This window comes from Canis lupus, chromosome 1 (genome assembly GCF_003254725.2).
Source record: "Canis lupus dingo isolate Sandy chromosome 1, ASM325472v2, whole genome shotgun sequence".
In the NCBI taxonomy this organism is placed as follows: domain Eukaryota; kingdom Metazoa; phylum Chordata; class Mammalia; order Carnivora; family Canidae; genus Canis; species Canis lupus.
The window spans coordinates 119979686-119994108 of NC_064243.1; the positions used below are offsets into that span (position 1 = coordinate 119979686).

General features: G+C 59.9%; 1 long non-coding RNA gene across 1 annotated transcript in view; it reads left to right on the forward strand.

Annotated features, from left to right (window-relative positions):
* The window catches only part of LOC118352024 (uncharacterized), an 82139-nt gene that overhangs the window by 41433 nt on the left and 26283 nt on the right, over window positions 1-14423 (forward strand). The window contains exon 2 of the long non-coding RNA XR_004808423.2: window positions 4812-5100. This is a non-coding gene — a long non-coding RNA (uncharacterized LOC118352024). The remainder of the gene's footprint in view (window positions 1-4811; window positions 5101-14423) is intronic.

Sequence of the window (14423 nt, forward strand, 5' to 3'; positions counted from 1 at the left end):
GACAGTGTGGGGTGCAGGCCCGGCGTGGGCTTTGCCACAGAGCAAGCGGGTCACCCCGTCATCCTTAGGCTCACGGATTATGGAGCACCCCTTCCTTTCGCTGGTCTCGTAACCACGGGAGATGGATGCTGGGGACCCCACTGAGACGGCGAGGAGCTCGGGAGGGCACGTGATCCCCGTAAGCATAGAGCAGATGCCCTGGCTGCAGTTTCCTTGGCCCCCTAGAGCCTCCTCTGTCACAGCAGGAGGAGAGGAGGCCGCAGTCACAGAAGGGGTGATGAGGCGGTGCCACCAAGACCCGTGTCCAAGTGGGGACTGCAGGCCAGGGGCCAGGGGCCAGGTAGGGCTGTGTGGCACCCGGGGAGATCCAGGGCAAGTGGGACGGCTCGTGGGACAGCCTGTGACGTTTCAGAGGCATGCTGTCCAGTGCGGGGTGTGTGTGCACCTGTGTGCACGTGCCTGTGTGCACATTTTAAGTAAAATAATATGCAGAGTTGAAATAAAGGGAGTTTTTTTTTTTTTTTAGGATTTTATTTATTTATTCATGAGACACAGAGAGAGAGAGAGGCAGAGACACAGGCAGAGGGAGAAGCAGGCTCCTTGCGGGGAGCCCGATGGAGGACTCGATCCCAGGACCCCAGGGTCATGACCTGGGCTGAAGGCAGTGCTCAACCCCTGAGCCCCCCAGGTGCCCCTAAAGGGAGGTTTTGATCCTGGTGGCCAAGCCCCATCCTTCAGCAAAGAGGCCTGTTCCTGCGAATCAGCCTCTTCTGCTAGTCGGCTCCAGGTCCGGGTCCGCCCGCTTCTGGGGGCGCGGACGCGTGTGCAGGAGGCGGCCGAGTTCCAGCCAGGTCCTCACCGCACGGCCCCGGCTTCCGCACAGCACAGGCCCCCTGACCTAACGAAACCCCCGAGGGGCCGGGGCTGCTGGGAATACTTCGAATCTGAGTTCAGGTTGGCTCAGCGATGGCAGCTGGCTTTCTCCTTGCCCAGGACACGCAAGCTTGAGTTTGTGCTTTCCGTCCAGGGGCTGGGGCCAGGCCAGGTGCAGGGAAGCCCAGACCATGGGGTGGGGGTGGGGTCCTTGGGGGGGAAGGCTGATGTGGGGGCGAGGTGAACCCGGAGGGCCCTCCCTTGGGGTCTCAAAGGGACTTCCAGGGTGTCTTTCCTTCTTCTCAAATTTCAGTTCCTGAGCATGGGGCTGCGTGTAGACAAAAGAGAATCTTTGTGTCCGAGGGTCCAAAGCCTTGTCCCGGGTTCTGGGAGCCCTTGCATGCCAATTTGACTCTTCGGGATGGAAAAGGTGGTCAGACAGACTGACCGACCAATCCACCCTGGCCCTGGCACCCCGGGCTCCTCCCCTTGTGGGTGCAGCCCGTTCCGGGGGCAAAAAGGGAATCTTGAAGCCAGAGCCCATGGCTCCTACTGCAATGCTGAACTTTATCATCTTGTGATTTCTTTTTTTTTTTAAGTCACGCAGAGTTTGCATGGTGTTTATTAATAGCTACGTCTGCTTTAGTGTGAAAGAGGGAGTTTGAGGCTGATGACATCACGCAGAGTGAACTCGAGGAAGACATGCGCCCCTCACGCCGTGGCTCGTGCTGTGCCTGTCTCCCGGCTCGGCGCGGCCGCAACCCCGTGGGACTAGTCCTGAGACTGGTCGGAGGGACTCTGCGGACAGGGCCCTGGCCCGGCCTCCCGGCCTCCCTCCGCGGCGGCCTGGCACTCAGGCTCTGGCTGGGGTCTTCAGGGGAGCAGCTGAGCTGTCAGGGTTCCCCAGAGAAGCAGAACCAGCAGGCTCCTGGAGGCCCGGGAAGAGGTGACCTTCTGCCACCCGGGCTGCCGGGCAAGAGGCCTCTCTGCCACCCGGGCAGCGGTCAGCCTTCCCGTTGCGGTCAGGCCTTGAGCGGGTTGGATGGGGCCCACCCACGCTCCGGAGTGCCACCTGCTTTACTCGAGCTGTTGACTCAGATGCTAAGCTCAAGCACCCAAGCACCCTCTCTGAGTCCCACCAAATATCTGGGCACCCTGGGGCCCAGGCAGGTTGGCGAAGATGAACCCTCCCAGCCGTGCTTTGGGCAGGAATGAGGTGTCAGGGCTTTTCTCTGCTTGGCCCTTGGGTTTTCCTCTACTGGGAGCCAGAGCCTCAGCCTCTCCTCTGGAGGGAGGTGGTGAGGTGCCATTCAGGGAGGTAGACTCTAAGGCACCCACCTGACCTGGCGGGTGACGGCACAGGCGTGTAAGGATGAAGCGGAAGGACTTACCTGGTTTCTTCTCTGTCCAGGTGGGTCAGGGCCTCGCCTGTCCCAGGATCTGAGCCTGGGGTCGGGGCTCACTGTGCAGAGCCTGATGCCAACTGCCCTGCAAGCCCTGAGGACTCTTGTCTCTCACCACCAACAGCAAGCCATGCCCACCCCGACCCTGAGCCCCATCTTCTCCCACCCGCCTTAGGCCTGGCTGGCTCTGAGGCCTTGGCCGACCACCCCCGACCCCCTCTGTGGACCATGTGCCCACACCAGACCCTCGTGAGCTCCGGGGGCTGAGACGTGGCTGCACCTGCAGCTGGGCCTGGTCCACACAGGGCAGGAACGGGGTTCGGGGGCCCAGCCTGAGTAGCCAAGTACCCGAGTCACGGTGCAGCGGACTAAACCTAATCACACAGGTTCTGTCTTTCTTTTTTTTTTGGCCTTCTCTCCGGCAAGAGGAGAAAATGTTTCTTCCAGCCTCGACGGGTGAGCTTCCAGCCACACACAGAGCTGGGTTTTCGATTGCTCCTCACACTTCATATAGCAGCTGGTTGGGGATTAAAGCAGCTTCCATTTAGATAAGTAAACAACAACAACAACAAGTCAGAAAATTAATAACCCGAAAGATACACTCATTTTGTTATATTGTTTCTGAAACAAAACAAGGCACAGGCTGTGGACAAGCCAGGCCTGGGGGACAGAAGGTGGACAAGCCCCGTGAGGGCGAGCTGGGCTGTCCCCGGGGCAGGTGCAGAGGCGGCGGAGGAGAGGCTGATCGCTGGGCCTGGGGAGGGACCCCAGCTCAGCAGCTCCCCCTGCCCGAGCCGGTGGGTGGGGGTGCCGGTCCAGGCCTGGGCCAGGCTGGGCCAGGCCTCTCTGGTGGTGGTGGAGCCAGCTTTCTGGCCGGCCGGCCGTGACCTCGTTCTACCCCAGGGCTGCTTTCCCCTCCCTGTGGCCCCTCCGAAGTCCATCTTCTCAGAGTCCTCCTGAGGGTCTCAGCCCCTTCCCACCTGTGTTCCTGGCTCCGTTTCCCAGGCCCATGTCCTGCCTGGGGTGCACCGGCACCGTTCACCAGCGCACCCTGGGCGCTGCCGGGGCCTGTGAGCAGCAGTCCACACGTATCGGCTCCTGTAATCCTCACGGCAGCCCCGCCAGGTGGGTGCTGGTGAGGTTCCCCTCGCTTTACAGATGAGGACAGGGAGGCCCAGAGGGTGCCCAGCGGGGCGGAGCTCCAGACCCCAGCATCAGGCTCTGGTTACAGACTGCCAGCGACCCGGTCAGGGACGGAGGCCTGAAACAAATATAAATAACAATAAATTTATGATGAGGGAACTATCCAAACAGGACTAAAAGCACGGAGGTACATTTGGGGCACCCGAGTGGCTCAGTCGGTTAAGTGTCTGACCCTTGATTTCAGCTCAGCTCATGATCTCGGGGCTGTGAGATCGAGCCCCGCACCGGGCTCTGAACGGGCAGTAGAACTCGTTAACATGTGGGTGGCTCCACGGTTAAGAGAACCAAGCTAGGGGTCCCCCGGGCCCCAGGGTGAATTCAGCAGGTTTGGGGTGAACCCACAAATTCTCACGTCCTGAGGGTCCCCGGTGGTGCCGCTGCTTCCGTTCCGGGGCTGCGCTTTGAGAACCGCTGCTGTGGGCAACGCAAGACGCGAGGCCAGCGCGTCAACAGTGAGTTCTGACCCTAAGGATACGTTGGCCTCACGTCTTGCGTTGCCCACAGCGGCGGCTGTCAAAGCGCGGCCCCACACCTGCTGAGTGAGAAACTCGGGGGCTGGGGGTGCAACAAGCCCTCCGCGTGAGAGCTAGGGAGTCAGCAGCCCACGAGAAGCCAAGCGTACCCCTCTGCCCACCCCGAGGAGCCTCTCTGCCCGGCCCCAGGGGCTCTGAGTCGGGAAAGGGGTGGTGGGGAGAGCCCTGAGCAGCTGGGGCTCTGCGGCTGGGCGGCCACGAGGGAGGGTGTCAGCGGAGAACATCCCTGTGGGCTGTGGGGTCCACGTATCTGCCACTGAGCCGCCTTGGTGTTGTGTTTCCTTTTTCTTTTTTTTTTTTAATAAAGATTTTATGTATTTATTCAATAGAGACACACAGAGAGAGGCAGAGACACAGGCAGAGGGAGAGGCAGGCTCCCTATGGGAAGCCCGATGCGGGACTCGATCCCAGGACCCCGGGGTCATGCCCTGAACCGCCCAGGTGCCCCTGAATGTCCTTTCCTCTGGTCAGTGGTGGGCTCCACAGACCAGGCTGTGCTCCCTGTTGTGCTCCCTCCCTGCCATCGCACAGACGCCAAGCCGAGGCAACGGGCCAGGGCTGACCGTGATGCACACGGCGGCACCCCCACCAGAAAATACGGGTGCGGTATGGCGTGGGGTGTTGTGGACACGTACCTCGGGGATGGGGGTGTGGGGTCCCGAAGGTTCCAGGCTCTAAGCGCCAGGACCAGCGAGTGAAGTCGGAGCGTGTCGAGGAGGTACGCGGTCATCTTGGTTTGGTTCTTCCCATTTTTTTTTCTCAGATACATTTTTTTGTTTTCTTTTTGGAATGACTTTAGGTGTGCAGATGAGTCTCGAAGCTGATACACGGCGTCCTCACACGCCCCTCACCTGGTGCCCCTGAACGTCAGCGACTGCCCTTCCCAGGCCACGTTTGTCAGAACCGAGACACCAGCCTGCATCCGATACCAGTGCTCAAGTCCCAATTTTGTCGCGATTCCACCAGTTTGTCCCACTAACATCCTTTTGTGTGTGTGTTGGGGGAGGCCGCTCTAGGATCCCATAGTCAATGTGGTCGTCGTGTCTCCTGTTTCCCGTGACTTGACCATCTCGATGGATCCCAGCCAGGTATGTACAATGTTCTTCCTCCTTCTGATAGAAGCAACAGCAGGTCTAGAAAAACTACTCCGACAGGTGGGATATTTCCAAGAGGAGCTTCCTAATTTTTAAATGTCACTGGTTTATAGATGCCGGTGACGACTATTGGTCACGAGGCCCCATTTGCATCAAGTCTCTGGGAACGCCAGAGGTGGTACGTCCACGGTCGTCGGTGGAGCTCTGCAATACACCTAAAATCAAGCATGTTAATCTGTGATTTTTAGAATTTCAGTTTTAGGCGTTTATATTATTATTATTTTAAGATCTTAATTCTAGGGGATCCCTGGGTGGCTCAGCAGTTTAGCGCCTGCCTTTGGCCCAGGGCGCGATCCTGGAGACCCGAGATCGAGTCCTACGTCGGGCTCGCGGTGCATGGAGCCTGCTTCTCCCTCTGCCTGTGTCTCTGCCTCTCTCTCTCTCTCTCTCTCTATGTCTATCATAAATAAATGAATATATCTAGAAAAAAAATCTTAAAAAAAAAGATCTTAATTCTAGGTTAGTGAGTGCACAGTGTTATGTTAGTTTCAGGCGTGCAACGTAGTGATTTGACCGTGGTCATCACAAGAAGGGAACTGCTGATGAAGCATTTTTTTAAAAAAATTATTTATTAGAGAGAGAGAGCAAGTGCACACAAGTGTGAGTGATGGTGGGGCGGGGGGGGGGGGCAGGGGCAGAGGGAGACGCAGAGTCCCCTGAGATCATGACCTGAGCAGAAGGCAGATGCTTAGCCATCAAAGCCACTCAGGTGCCCCATCATTTTATTTTATTTTTTTTAAAGATTTTATTTATTTATTCCTGAGAGACAGAGAGAGAGAGAAAGAGAGGCAGAGACCCAGGCTGAGGGAGAAGCAGGCTCCCTGTGGGGAGCCTGATGCGGAACTCGATCCCGGGACCCCGGGTCACGCCCTGAGCCACGAGGTGCCCCACCGTTAAGCATTTTTAAAGGCACATACGTGCCCTAGAGTCACACCGCAGCCCTGCGCACCGCGTGGCTGTGGCCCGAGTGCTTTGTTCGCCCGACGATGTTTGCTGGCTGCCCAGGACGATGGGTTTGCAAAGAAGCAACCTTATTAGGTTCTGCGTGGTTTCCCCTCGGTGTCCGTGAGGTTGACTGTTCAATCACATTATCTCATCTGCCACCGTCTTCCCGCCGAGCTCGGCCTCCTCTGGCCCGGGTGACCGGGGTCAGCTGAGATGCCCCCTCCGCCCCAAAGGTGGGCCTGGCAGGTGCGGATGGGCCAGGTTGATAAGGAATCCCACGTCGGGCTCCTGGTGCATGGAGCCTGCTTCTCCCTCTGCCTATGTCTCTGCCTCTCTCTCTCTCTCTGTGTGACTATCATAAATAAATAAAGAAAAAAATATTTAAAAAAAAAAAAAAAAAAAAAAAGGAACGTCGGTCCCTCAGGGCAGGAGTTGTTTGGGAAACAGTCCTGTCTCTACGCTGCTCTAAGAGACTTCTAGAAAATAGCACCGAAATGTGAGGGGCGTGTTTCCACGCGGGGTGTGCTGGGTGGAGGCCGCCCTCCTGGGCCCGGCTGGGGGGACGGTCCCCTCGACCGCAGCCATCGGCCACCACCGGCCCCTGTCACCAGGGCGTTAGGGATGGTGCTTGCAAGTCCTCACTGCTGCCTCTGTGCCCTGCCCTTTGCAGCCGAGGGCGCTGGCCCGTGAACGTGCGTCTGCTCCGGGCCTGACACCTGCCCCATCCCCGTGGCCACGGGACCCAGACTCGCGGGCTCTGGGCTTTGCCGGTGGAGGGGGGCCCCGGAGGCTCGGTGGCCGCCTGGCGGGGGGCGGGGGGTGGCGTTTGCAGGCCCACCTGCTGGAGCATTGCCGGGGCTTGTGGGGCCTCCAGCCCCCCCGAGGTGGCAGCAGAGCCGCCCCAGGCAAGGCGCGGGCCTCCACCTCTACGCCACCCATGCCAGCCGAGCGCCCAGGGACAGCCACACGCGGGGTCCGTGCAAAGCCAGGTTGTCAAAGGCCCCTCGGCTGGCGGCTCCCGGGCTCCCCGCTGCAGCTGTGCGGGGCCAGCGCCGTCGGGGCAGGACTTTCTGCCCCCGGGGAGTAGTCACGGGGCCCAGCCCGGGTGGGGGGACGGGGCCTGAGGCTGCCCGGCGCCCGGAGGCGGGGCTGCAGCGTCCGGGTGAAGCCGTCGGTGTGGGTGCTGCTGCGGGTGCTGCTGCAGGTGCTGCTGCGGGTGCCGCCTTCCAGGGCCTGCGCCGCCGAGGTCGCGTTGCCACCCTTACGGGCAGGTGGTGGGAACATTCCAGTTGTTTTCCCCCTTATCTGCGTAAACAACAGAACTTTGTCAGAAAATTGAAAATGTGCGCTTTGTCCCATCAGCAAAAACGGGCTGTCAGATAAGGGTGTTTTTTTTTTTTTTCCCCTCCTTTCTCTGTTGCATCCGATGAATGATGTAAATGGTTTTTGGCTCTGTTTGGAATTTTTTTTTTTTATGTGTGTGTGTGTGGTGCCCGGCGCTCGAGTAAATGATCAGCGTAGTAACATCTTTAACCTTATCTATCATCCTGAAACATTTTTTCTGCCTCCAATAAAACATGTCAGAGTCGATTAAGGACACTTTTCGGTGAGGTATAAAGCACAGATTTTAGTAGCGGATCCAAGAGCACTGAAGTATTGAAAGAGGCCGTGAGTACTTAATTGCGGGTACGTTCCCGTCCTACCTTTCGCCTGAGCTGCCCCGGCGCCTTGGAGCCCTGCGCGGAGAACGTGCGATCGGGCCGGCGGCGGCGGGGGTCGGAGGCGCGGCAGGTAGGATGGCCGGGGACGTGTCACATCGAGTCTGGTGACAGGGCCGTGAAAGATACGGCGGCTCGGTACGTTCGGCGGTGCTTATCTGGTACATGAGTGCACATTACTTCCCAAAGACCGGGATCACTTTGGACAGTATCATTAAATGCCACGTCATTACCTGTTATGGAGCAGAGCTTTAGCTTCAAGGGCCTCTCGGGACACGCGCAACAGTCGGAAGAATGATGGGCCAAGACGGAGCCGGCATTAAATTTTCAATGGAAGCAGTATTGGCTTTGACTTTTCAGAAGCCTTATCTGTTAGATGGTGTTTGTCACTGGGCCGCCGAGCGCTGGATGATCGTCAGTCGGAAGTTGCAGGCAGTTGAACGGTATGGACAGGTGAAGGCTCCGCGGGGACCGGCCCGGCTCGCGGAGAGCTGGAGGGGGTAAATTGAAGGTTTATTTATCCCATTCGCTGTCAAGGTCAGCTTGCTAGAGAGCTGTCCTATGGATGCTTACAAATGCCAAAATCCTGGCAAATTGTCGGAAAGAGCCTCCAAATCACTGACCTTTGTACAGCTCCCATCAACGTGCCCGCGTGTCTGCGCGGGGTCCTTAGAGGGAGTTAAATGGTTGGTAAAATGAGGCGTACGCTGTTGCTGTAATGTCAACCGGGCTGCTATATGCGCTTTATTTTTGTGTTTTCAGCAACAAGGATGCAGTCAAAGATGCGACCGATGAGAGGTGTGGTGGTGGTGGTGGTGGTGGTGGTGGTGGGTGGGGGTGTGTGTGCAGAACAATTAGGCCGGTGTGGGTTTTGGCGGGCAGGTGGGTGTGCAGTTCTACATTTCAGGCTCCGCACCTGAGGCATCTCGGTGTCTCCGTTGTTCCTCGTCGAGGAGGCGCGTCTGGAAGTGCCTTGCGTTGTCCCTCCTCCCCACCCGGGGAGCCGTCGGGCCCCGGCTGCTCAGCTGTTTCATGCAGCCAGGACAGAGCCAGTCCTGTTGTCCTTCTCTCCCTTCGGCCGGCGGTGGGACTTCCCCAAAGCATCCTTGTTGTGATGCGCACCCCAGGGGAGGAGCACGCCCGCCACCGAGCAGTGTGGATCCGCTAACAGGAACGCGCCTCGACTATACCCGTGGGTCTAGAGATGCGTCTTCCGTTGAGAGTGAAGGGAGTGGAGGGGGCTGGTGGGGGGAGCTGGTGGCCTGTCCTATACCTGTGGGCCTAGAGATGCGTCTTCCCTTGAGGGTGAAGTGGGTGAACACCGTGATCAGACTTCGCAAAAGGACAAAACCACCCTCTGCCCACGGGAGGCTGCATAAAACACGTGATGCCCAGTAAATGTGAATTTGAACTTCATTTTTTTTTTTAAAGATTGTATTTATTCATTCATGAGACACAGAGACAGAGAGAGGCAGAGACACAGGCAGAGGGAGAAGCAGGCTCTGTGCAGGGAGCCCGTCTCAGGACTCGATCCCGGGACCCCGGGGTCACACGCCCTGGGCCAGAGCTTGACGATCAACCGCTGAGCCACCCGGGTGCCCCCTGAATTTGAATTTCGGGCAAACAATACATTTAAACTATTTAAAAATAGTTTTAAAAATGATTTGGCTGTCTGAAATTCGAATTTAATTATATGTCTGCTGTTCTTATTTGCTAAACTTGGCAACTCCCGCCCCCCCCACACCCCCCCCAACCCTAACGTGTAATATGTGTGCGAACGCGGCCTGTTAGTATGCGGTTAGACAGGCGTGAGTAAAGAAACACACATCCGAGAGAACGCACAAGGATAATTTCACAAGGGAGGGGCCGCGTAGGGGTGGATAGGACACTGTGGGGTGGGGGGCGCAGCCGCAGGGCAGAAGCAGGGGGGGGAGGCGAAACAGGAAGAGTGTTCTAGATTCCCCGCGTCGGGCCTGGGCTCTGCGAGGACATGGCTGGAGCCCTGGCCCCACGAGCTCGCCTCCCGGAGGGGAAGGCCCACAGGGAGCGGGCTGCCACGGGCCCTGCGGGGTTCCCGGGGGCAGGGGGGTGTCTCTGCATGGGTCGGACAGTCGGCAGTTCTCAGGTTGCTGGTTTGGGGTAAAAAATAAAAGGTTATGGGATGCCCGGGTGACTCAGTGGTTGAGCACCTGCCTTCAGCACAGGGTGTGACCTTGGGGTCCCGGGATCGAGTCCCGCGTCGGGCTCCCTGCATGGAGCCTGCTTCTCCCTCTGCCTGTGCCTCTGCCTCTCTCTGAGTCTCTCACGAATAAATAAAAAATTAAAAAAAATAAATAACAGGTTGCATCTCCTCGGGTCTGCATCCCCGCTCTGGGAGTTCCTCTGGGCCTGACCTTCCTCCTTAGCCCCTGAGCCCAGCAGTGACGACCAGGGCATCCTCCCAGTGCACACCCAGGGCCCGGTGGCCGGTCACAGGGAGTCATGGTGGCGGTTGTGGGGGGCGGGGGGACGCCTCGGTCCCCCTGTCTGCGTGGAGGCCCCGGTGCTTCCGCTATTTACGAGACCGCTCAAGACTCTCCTTCTTATTTCCAAATTCAATTAAAGGGCTGTTAATATGTCCCACGTTTGTTGTAACGAGCCCATAACCGAAACTGACATCATTATCAATTCAAACAAAACACAGACGCCTCATCCCCTGCTTCCTCGGGGGGACCCCCCCTTCCCTGCACCTCCCGGGCAGGGGGTGCCCCAGCCGCACCGGCTTCCCATCCTGTGCGTGCCAAGGGAGGCCCCTCTCCCCACCGACCCGCCCCCCAGAGCAGCCTACCTCCTCTGGTCAAAGGAGACTTACATAATCGTGATTCTGGAATGTTCTTTCTATAGACGGCGTCCCTTTTCAGACTCCTTTTGGGAGCGGAGCAGCTGCACAGAGCCTGTGAGTGGGAATTTTGCGTGTCCTTATGTGGCCCCAAATCTCTGATGTTCTGATGTGGCCTCAAATCTCAGCCTCCCGTGATGCCAGCTTTTCGAGGCTCCGACGATCCACTCCCCGGATCGAGGAAGACACGGGCCAAGAATCCCATCTGGGAGGAAGCACCGAGAGAGGAGGGGCGTGAGGTTGGAGGGCGGTGGGAGGGGATGGGGGCAGACACAGGGGAGGCGGGGGTCCCCGGCCAGACCTAAGGACGCACGGGGTTTCCGCTGGACGGGGCGCCCACAGGGAGGCAGGCGGGGTGGTGGGGAGCAGGGACGTGAGCAGCCCCCGAGCACGCAACCGCGGGCGGGGGACTGCCGAGCTCCCAGGTGGGTGACATCGAGCCTAGCCGCTTGTCTCCGCCTTGTGACGGTCTCAGGCCTTAGGTTAGGACGCTGAGTCCCTGGGAGGTCGTCTCGTTTGCTCAGCATCACAGAGCGAGGCAGCGGTTCAACCGGAGTTCACAGACCCGTGCTGGGCACCTTGGGCGGCGGAGAGGCTGAAGACAGGCCGGCTCCTCCCCAGCAGGTGCTCCCGGGAGCGGGGACTCCTCCGCAGGTGACCCCCTCCTAACAGGGGCCCGGGCGGCCCAAGCACAGAGCCGCGGTGTCCCCCGTGGGGTCTTTCCCTGCACCCTGCACACCGCCCTCCTCTGCAGGAACCCCGCGTCCCAGAGGCCGTCCCGGGCACTGGGGACGTGTCCGTGCGCTCACACGGATTTAAGGGGCCCGCCAGGTCCGCGAGTCTGAGTCTGAGTCCCGTGCGCCGTGGGGTCGGTGCCGCGGCCGGCAGCACGCCTTGGCCCTGGCCGCCTGTTGTCCGCGCCGCCCTGGGGCCCGGAGCCCTGGCCCAAAGACCCCACGAGCCTGGGCAGTGGAGGGGGGCTGGTGGCCTGTGCTGTGTCCACCCGCTGCCCTGCTCCAGGGTCCCAGGGACCCTCCGTCTGAGTTGGTCCGGGGGCCTGCGTGGCCCCAACCGTCCCTGCTGGAAAATGACCAGGGTTTCCCGCAGGGACGCATCGGCTGGCTCTGCCTTGGTGGCTCCCAGGTGCCCGAGCCACGTTCCTCCTGCCGCTTCACAGACTCCGAGGAAGGATGGGCAGCCCCGGACTCCGCGATGGGCCAGGCTGTGCCTCCCCGCCCCCCCCCCGCCCCCCAAGTGTTATTCAGCGACTGAGGGTTCACCGGATACTCTCTGGAGGTAGCGGACTAAGCACGCTGCCTGCCTTCCTGGAGGTTATATGCCTCGGGGCAGCGGACGATGGACAAAGAAATAGGAAGCTTTTCAGAGAGTAGGGGGTACTCTCCCCACCGGGGAAGGTGATGGGCAGCTTTATGTGGGCCTCTGGGAGCTGGGAGTCTGAGGGGGAGCCAACCAAGGGAAGGCCTGACAAAAGATGCGGGGGCGGGGGGAGCAAGGCACATGCAAAGGCCCTGGGGTCAGAGGAGCTGGTGTGACAGAAGCTTAGAGAAAACACTGAGGCCGCGGTTGGAGGGGAGTCAGACAGGCGGGCAGAACGGGGTCGTGCAGGGCCCGGCACCCGCACCCAACAGCCCGATTGCATCCTTAGCTCGGCCAGTCACGGGCTCCCAGAGGGCACAGCTCCCGTCGTCCCCGCGGCTTTGCTCCTGCCACCCCCCCCCCACCCCAGGGACGTCTTCTCTGCCCCCTGGAATCCTACTTGTCCGAGATGTGCCCTGTCCCACGGAGGATCCCAGAGCTGTCCTTAAACAGCCAAAGGTGAGGTGTGTCTTTCTCATCCCGGGCAATAAAAAAATAAAAATTAAAAAAAAAATCCATTAGTCCTTGAGCAGGAGGTGCCCCGGTGGGGGCAACCTCTTGCAGATGAGCGCTGTGTAGGGCCGTCCGTCAGCACGGACCCCAGATTCCTGGCACCACCCCCTCCCCGAGCAGGCCCTCGGCCTGTGACGGCTGGTCTGGGTCGTCTCTAAGCTGCAAGGTGTCCCCGGGGGCCCGGGGGGTGGTGTTTCTGGGAGGGTCACTCCCAGTTACCAGTTGAGCATCCTGAGATGGAGTCCCACTGGGATTTCCCTTGTGCCCCCCACCCCCCCGCCGACCCCGGCCTCCAGTGCCCCCGCTCCAGCCCCGAGGAGGTGACACACGGATCCACCGCGTGGCGTTTATTCCAACAGAGCCCACCGAGCACGGGCTCCGCTCCGACCGTCGCTCCGACCGCCGGGACCTGTGTCCTCCGAGCAAGGTGCCCGGAGCCGCGGGGACCCTCGCTCTCACCTCTCCGGCTGCTGTCCTTGGAGAGACAGAGACCCGTCTCCTCCTCCTCTGTGGGTGACCCGGCCTCTTTCCCCTGCTCCTACTTTTAGGGTCAAAACGCGGAGAGAACAGGACGGTTGGCCCTTTGGGCCAGCGGCTCACGAAGCGCCCTACGCGTGCCCCTGGGGTGCCGGGCATCAGGACCAGGGACCCGCGCCCTGCGCCGGCTCCGAAGCCCCGAGCCCAGCGCACAACCCGGCGCCGAGTCCCTGCTGGAAACCGCCCCCGTGGCTTTGGAGGGGAGCAGGTCTCCATCAGCAGCCGGCGTCGCTGAGGGGGGTAAAACCGTGACCCTGACCTTGAGGCAGTGCCGTTGTCAACAGAGCCCCAGGGCTGTGCTCAGGGCCGCCTGTCTGGGCCGCACCAAGTTGCAAGAAAGTCTCAGGAATATTTACAGTTGGTCTTTAAACGGCAGTGGGTATGAATAAAAGAGCAATATCTCACATCATTAGTCCATAAATATGCAGTTTAGTTTTATTTGTCAAATAAAATAACCTGAGATTGAGCTGCCTGGTTGAAAGACACAGACATACATACACCTGTCTCCTTGCGCTGCCCGCTTCCCCGACTGCACGTCTGCCGCCCTTCGGGAATGTTCTTTGCCCGATATGTCCCCCGCCCCCGCCCCCCGTCTGGCGTTCCCGGGGAGGGTCGCTCAGGCAGGTTTCCTGCCCCAGCCTCTTGAGGGGAGCAGCTGAATGCCCAGGCCCTTACGGTGGCCGCGGGCTCAGGCTCTGCAGGGGAGGGACAGTTGGAGTCCCCTCGCCCATTTTCTTTATTTAAGGGTGACTCATTTCCATTCTATAAAAGGCTCGGAGCCTGTGCTGGGCTGGGAGTTGGCTCCGCCGGTCGTGGGAGACCGCGCTGTCTCCCCCCGTGGGGACAGAGTGGGGAGGGCTCCGTGGCCCCGCTGGGCTGGGGGTCCAAGCTGTCCCTCCGAGGCCGGTGGGAGCATGTCACCGGCAGGGGGTCCTGAAATGTGAGCGGGAAAGGGGGCGATGTGTTTCCCCGGGGGGGCTGGGATGTCAGGTCGGAGAGGGCAGGTGCGCCCCGTCCTGGGGTACCCGCCCGCCCCTGGGCACCGGAAACCCGGGATGCAGGTGACCTGGGCGCTGCTGGTGGAGGGTGCCCTGCAAAATGAGGAGGGGCTCCTGGGGGACCCCGCCGGCCTCTGGAGCAAGGCCTTCTGCACGTCTGAGGGCGACGCTGGAACAAGATCTAGCCTGGGCACCTGCACCCACACACTGCAAACCGCATTCTGACCCGGGCGAGAACACGTGTCGGCAACTCTTAAAGCAGGAATAGGAGAGACGGCTTATGTGGTCAGC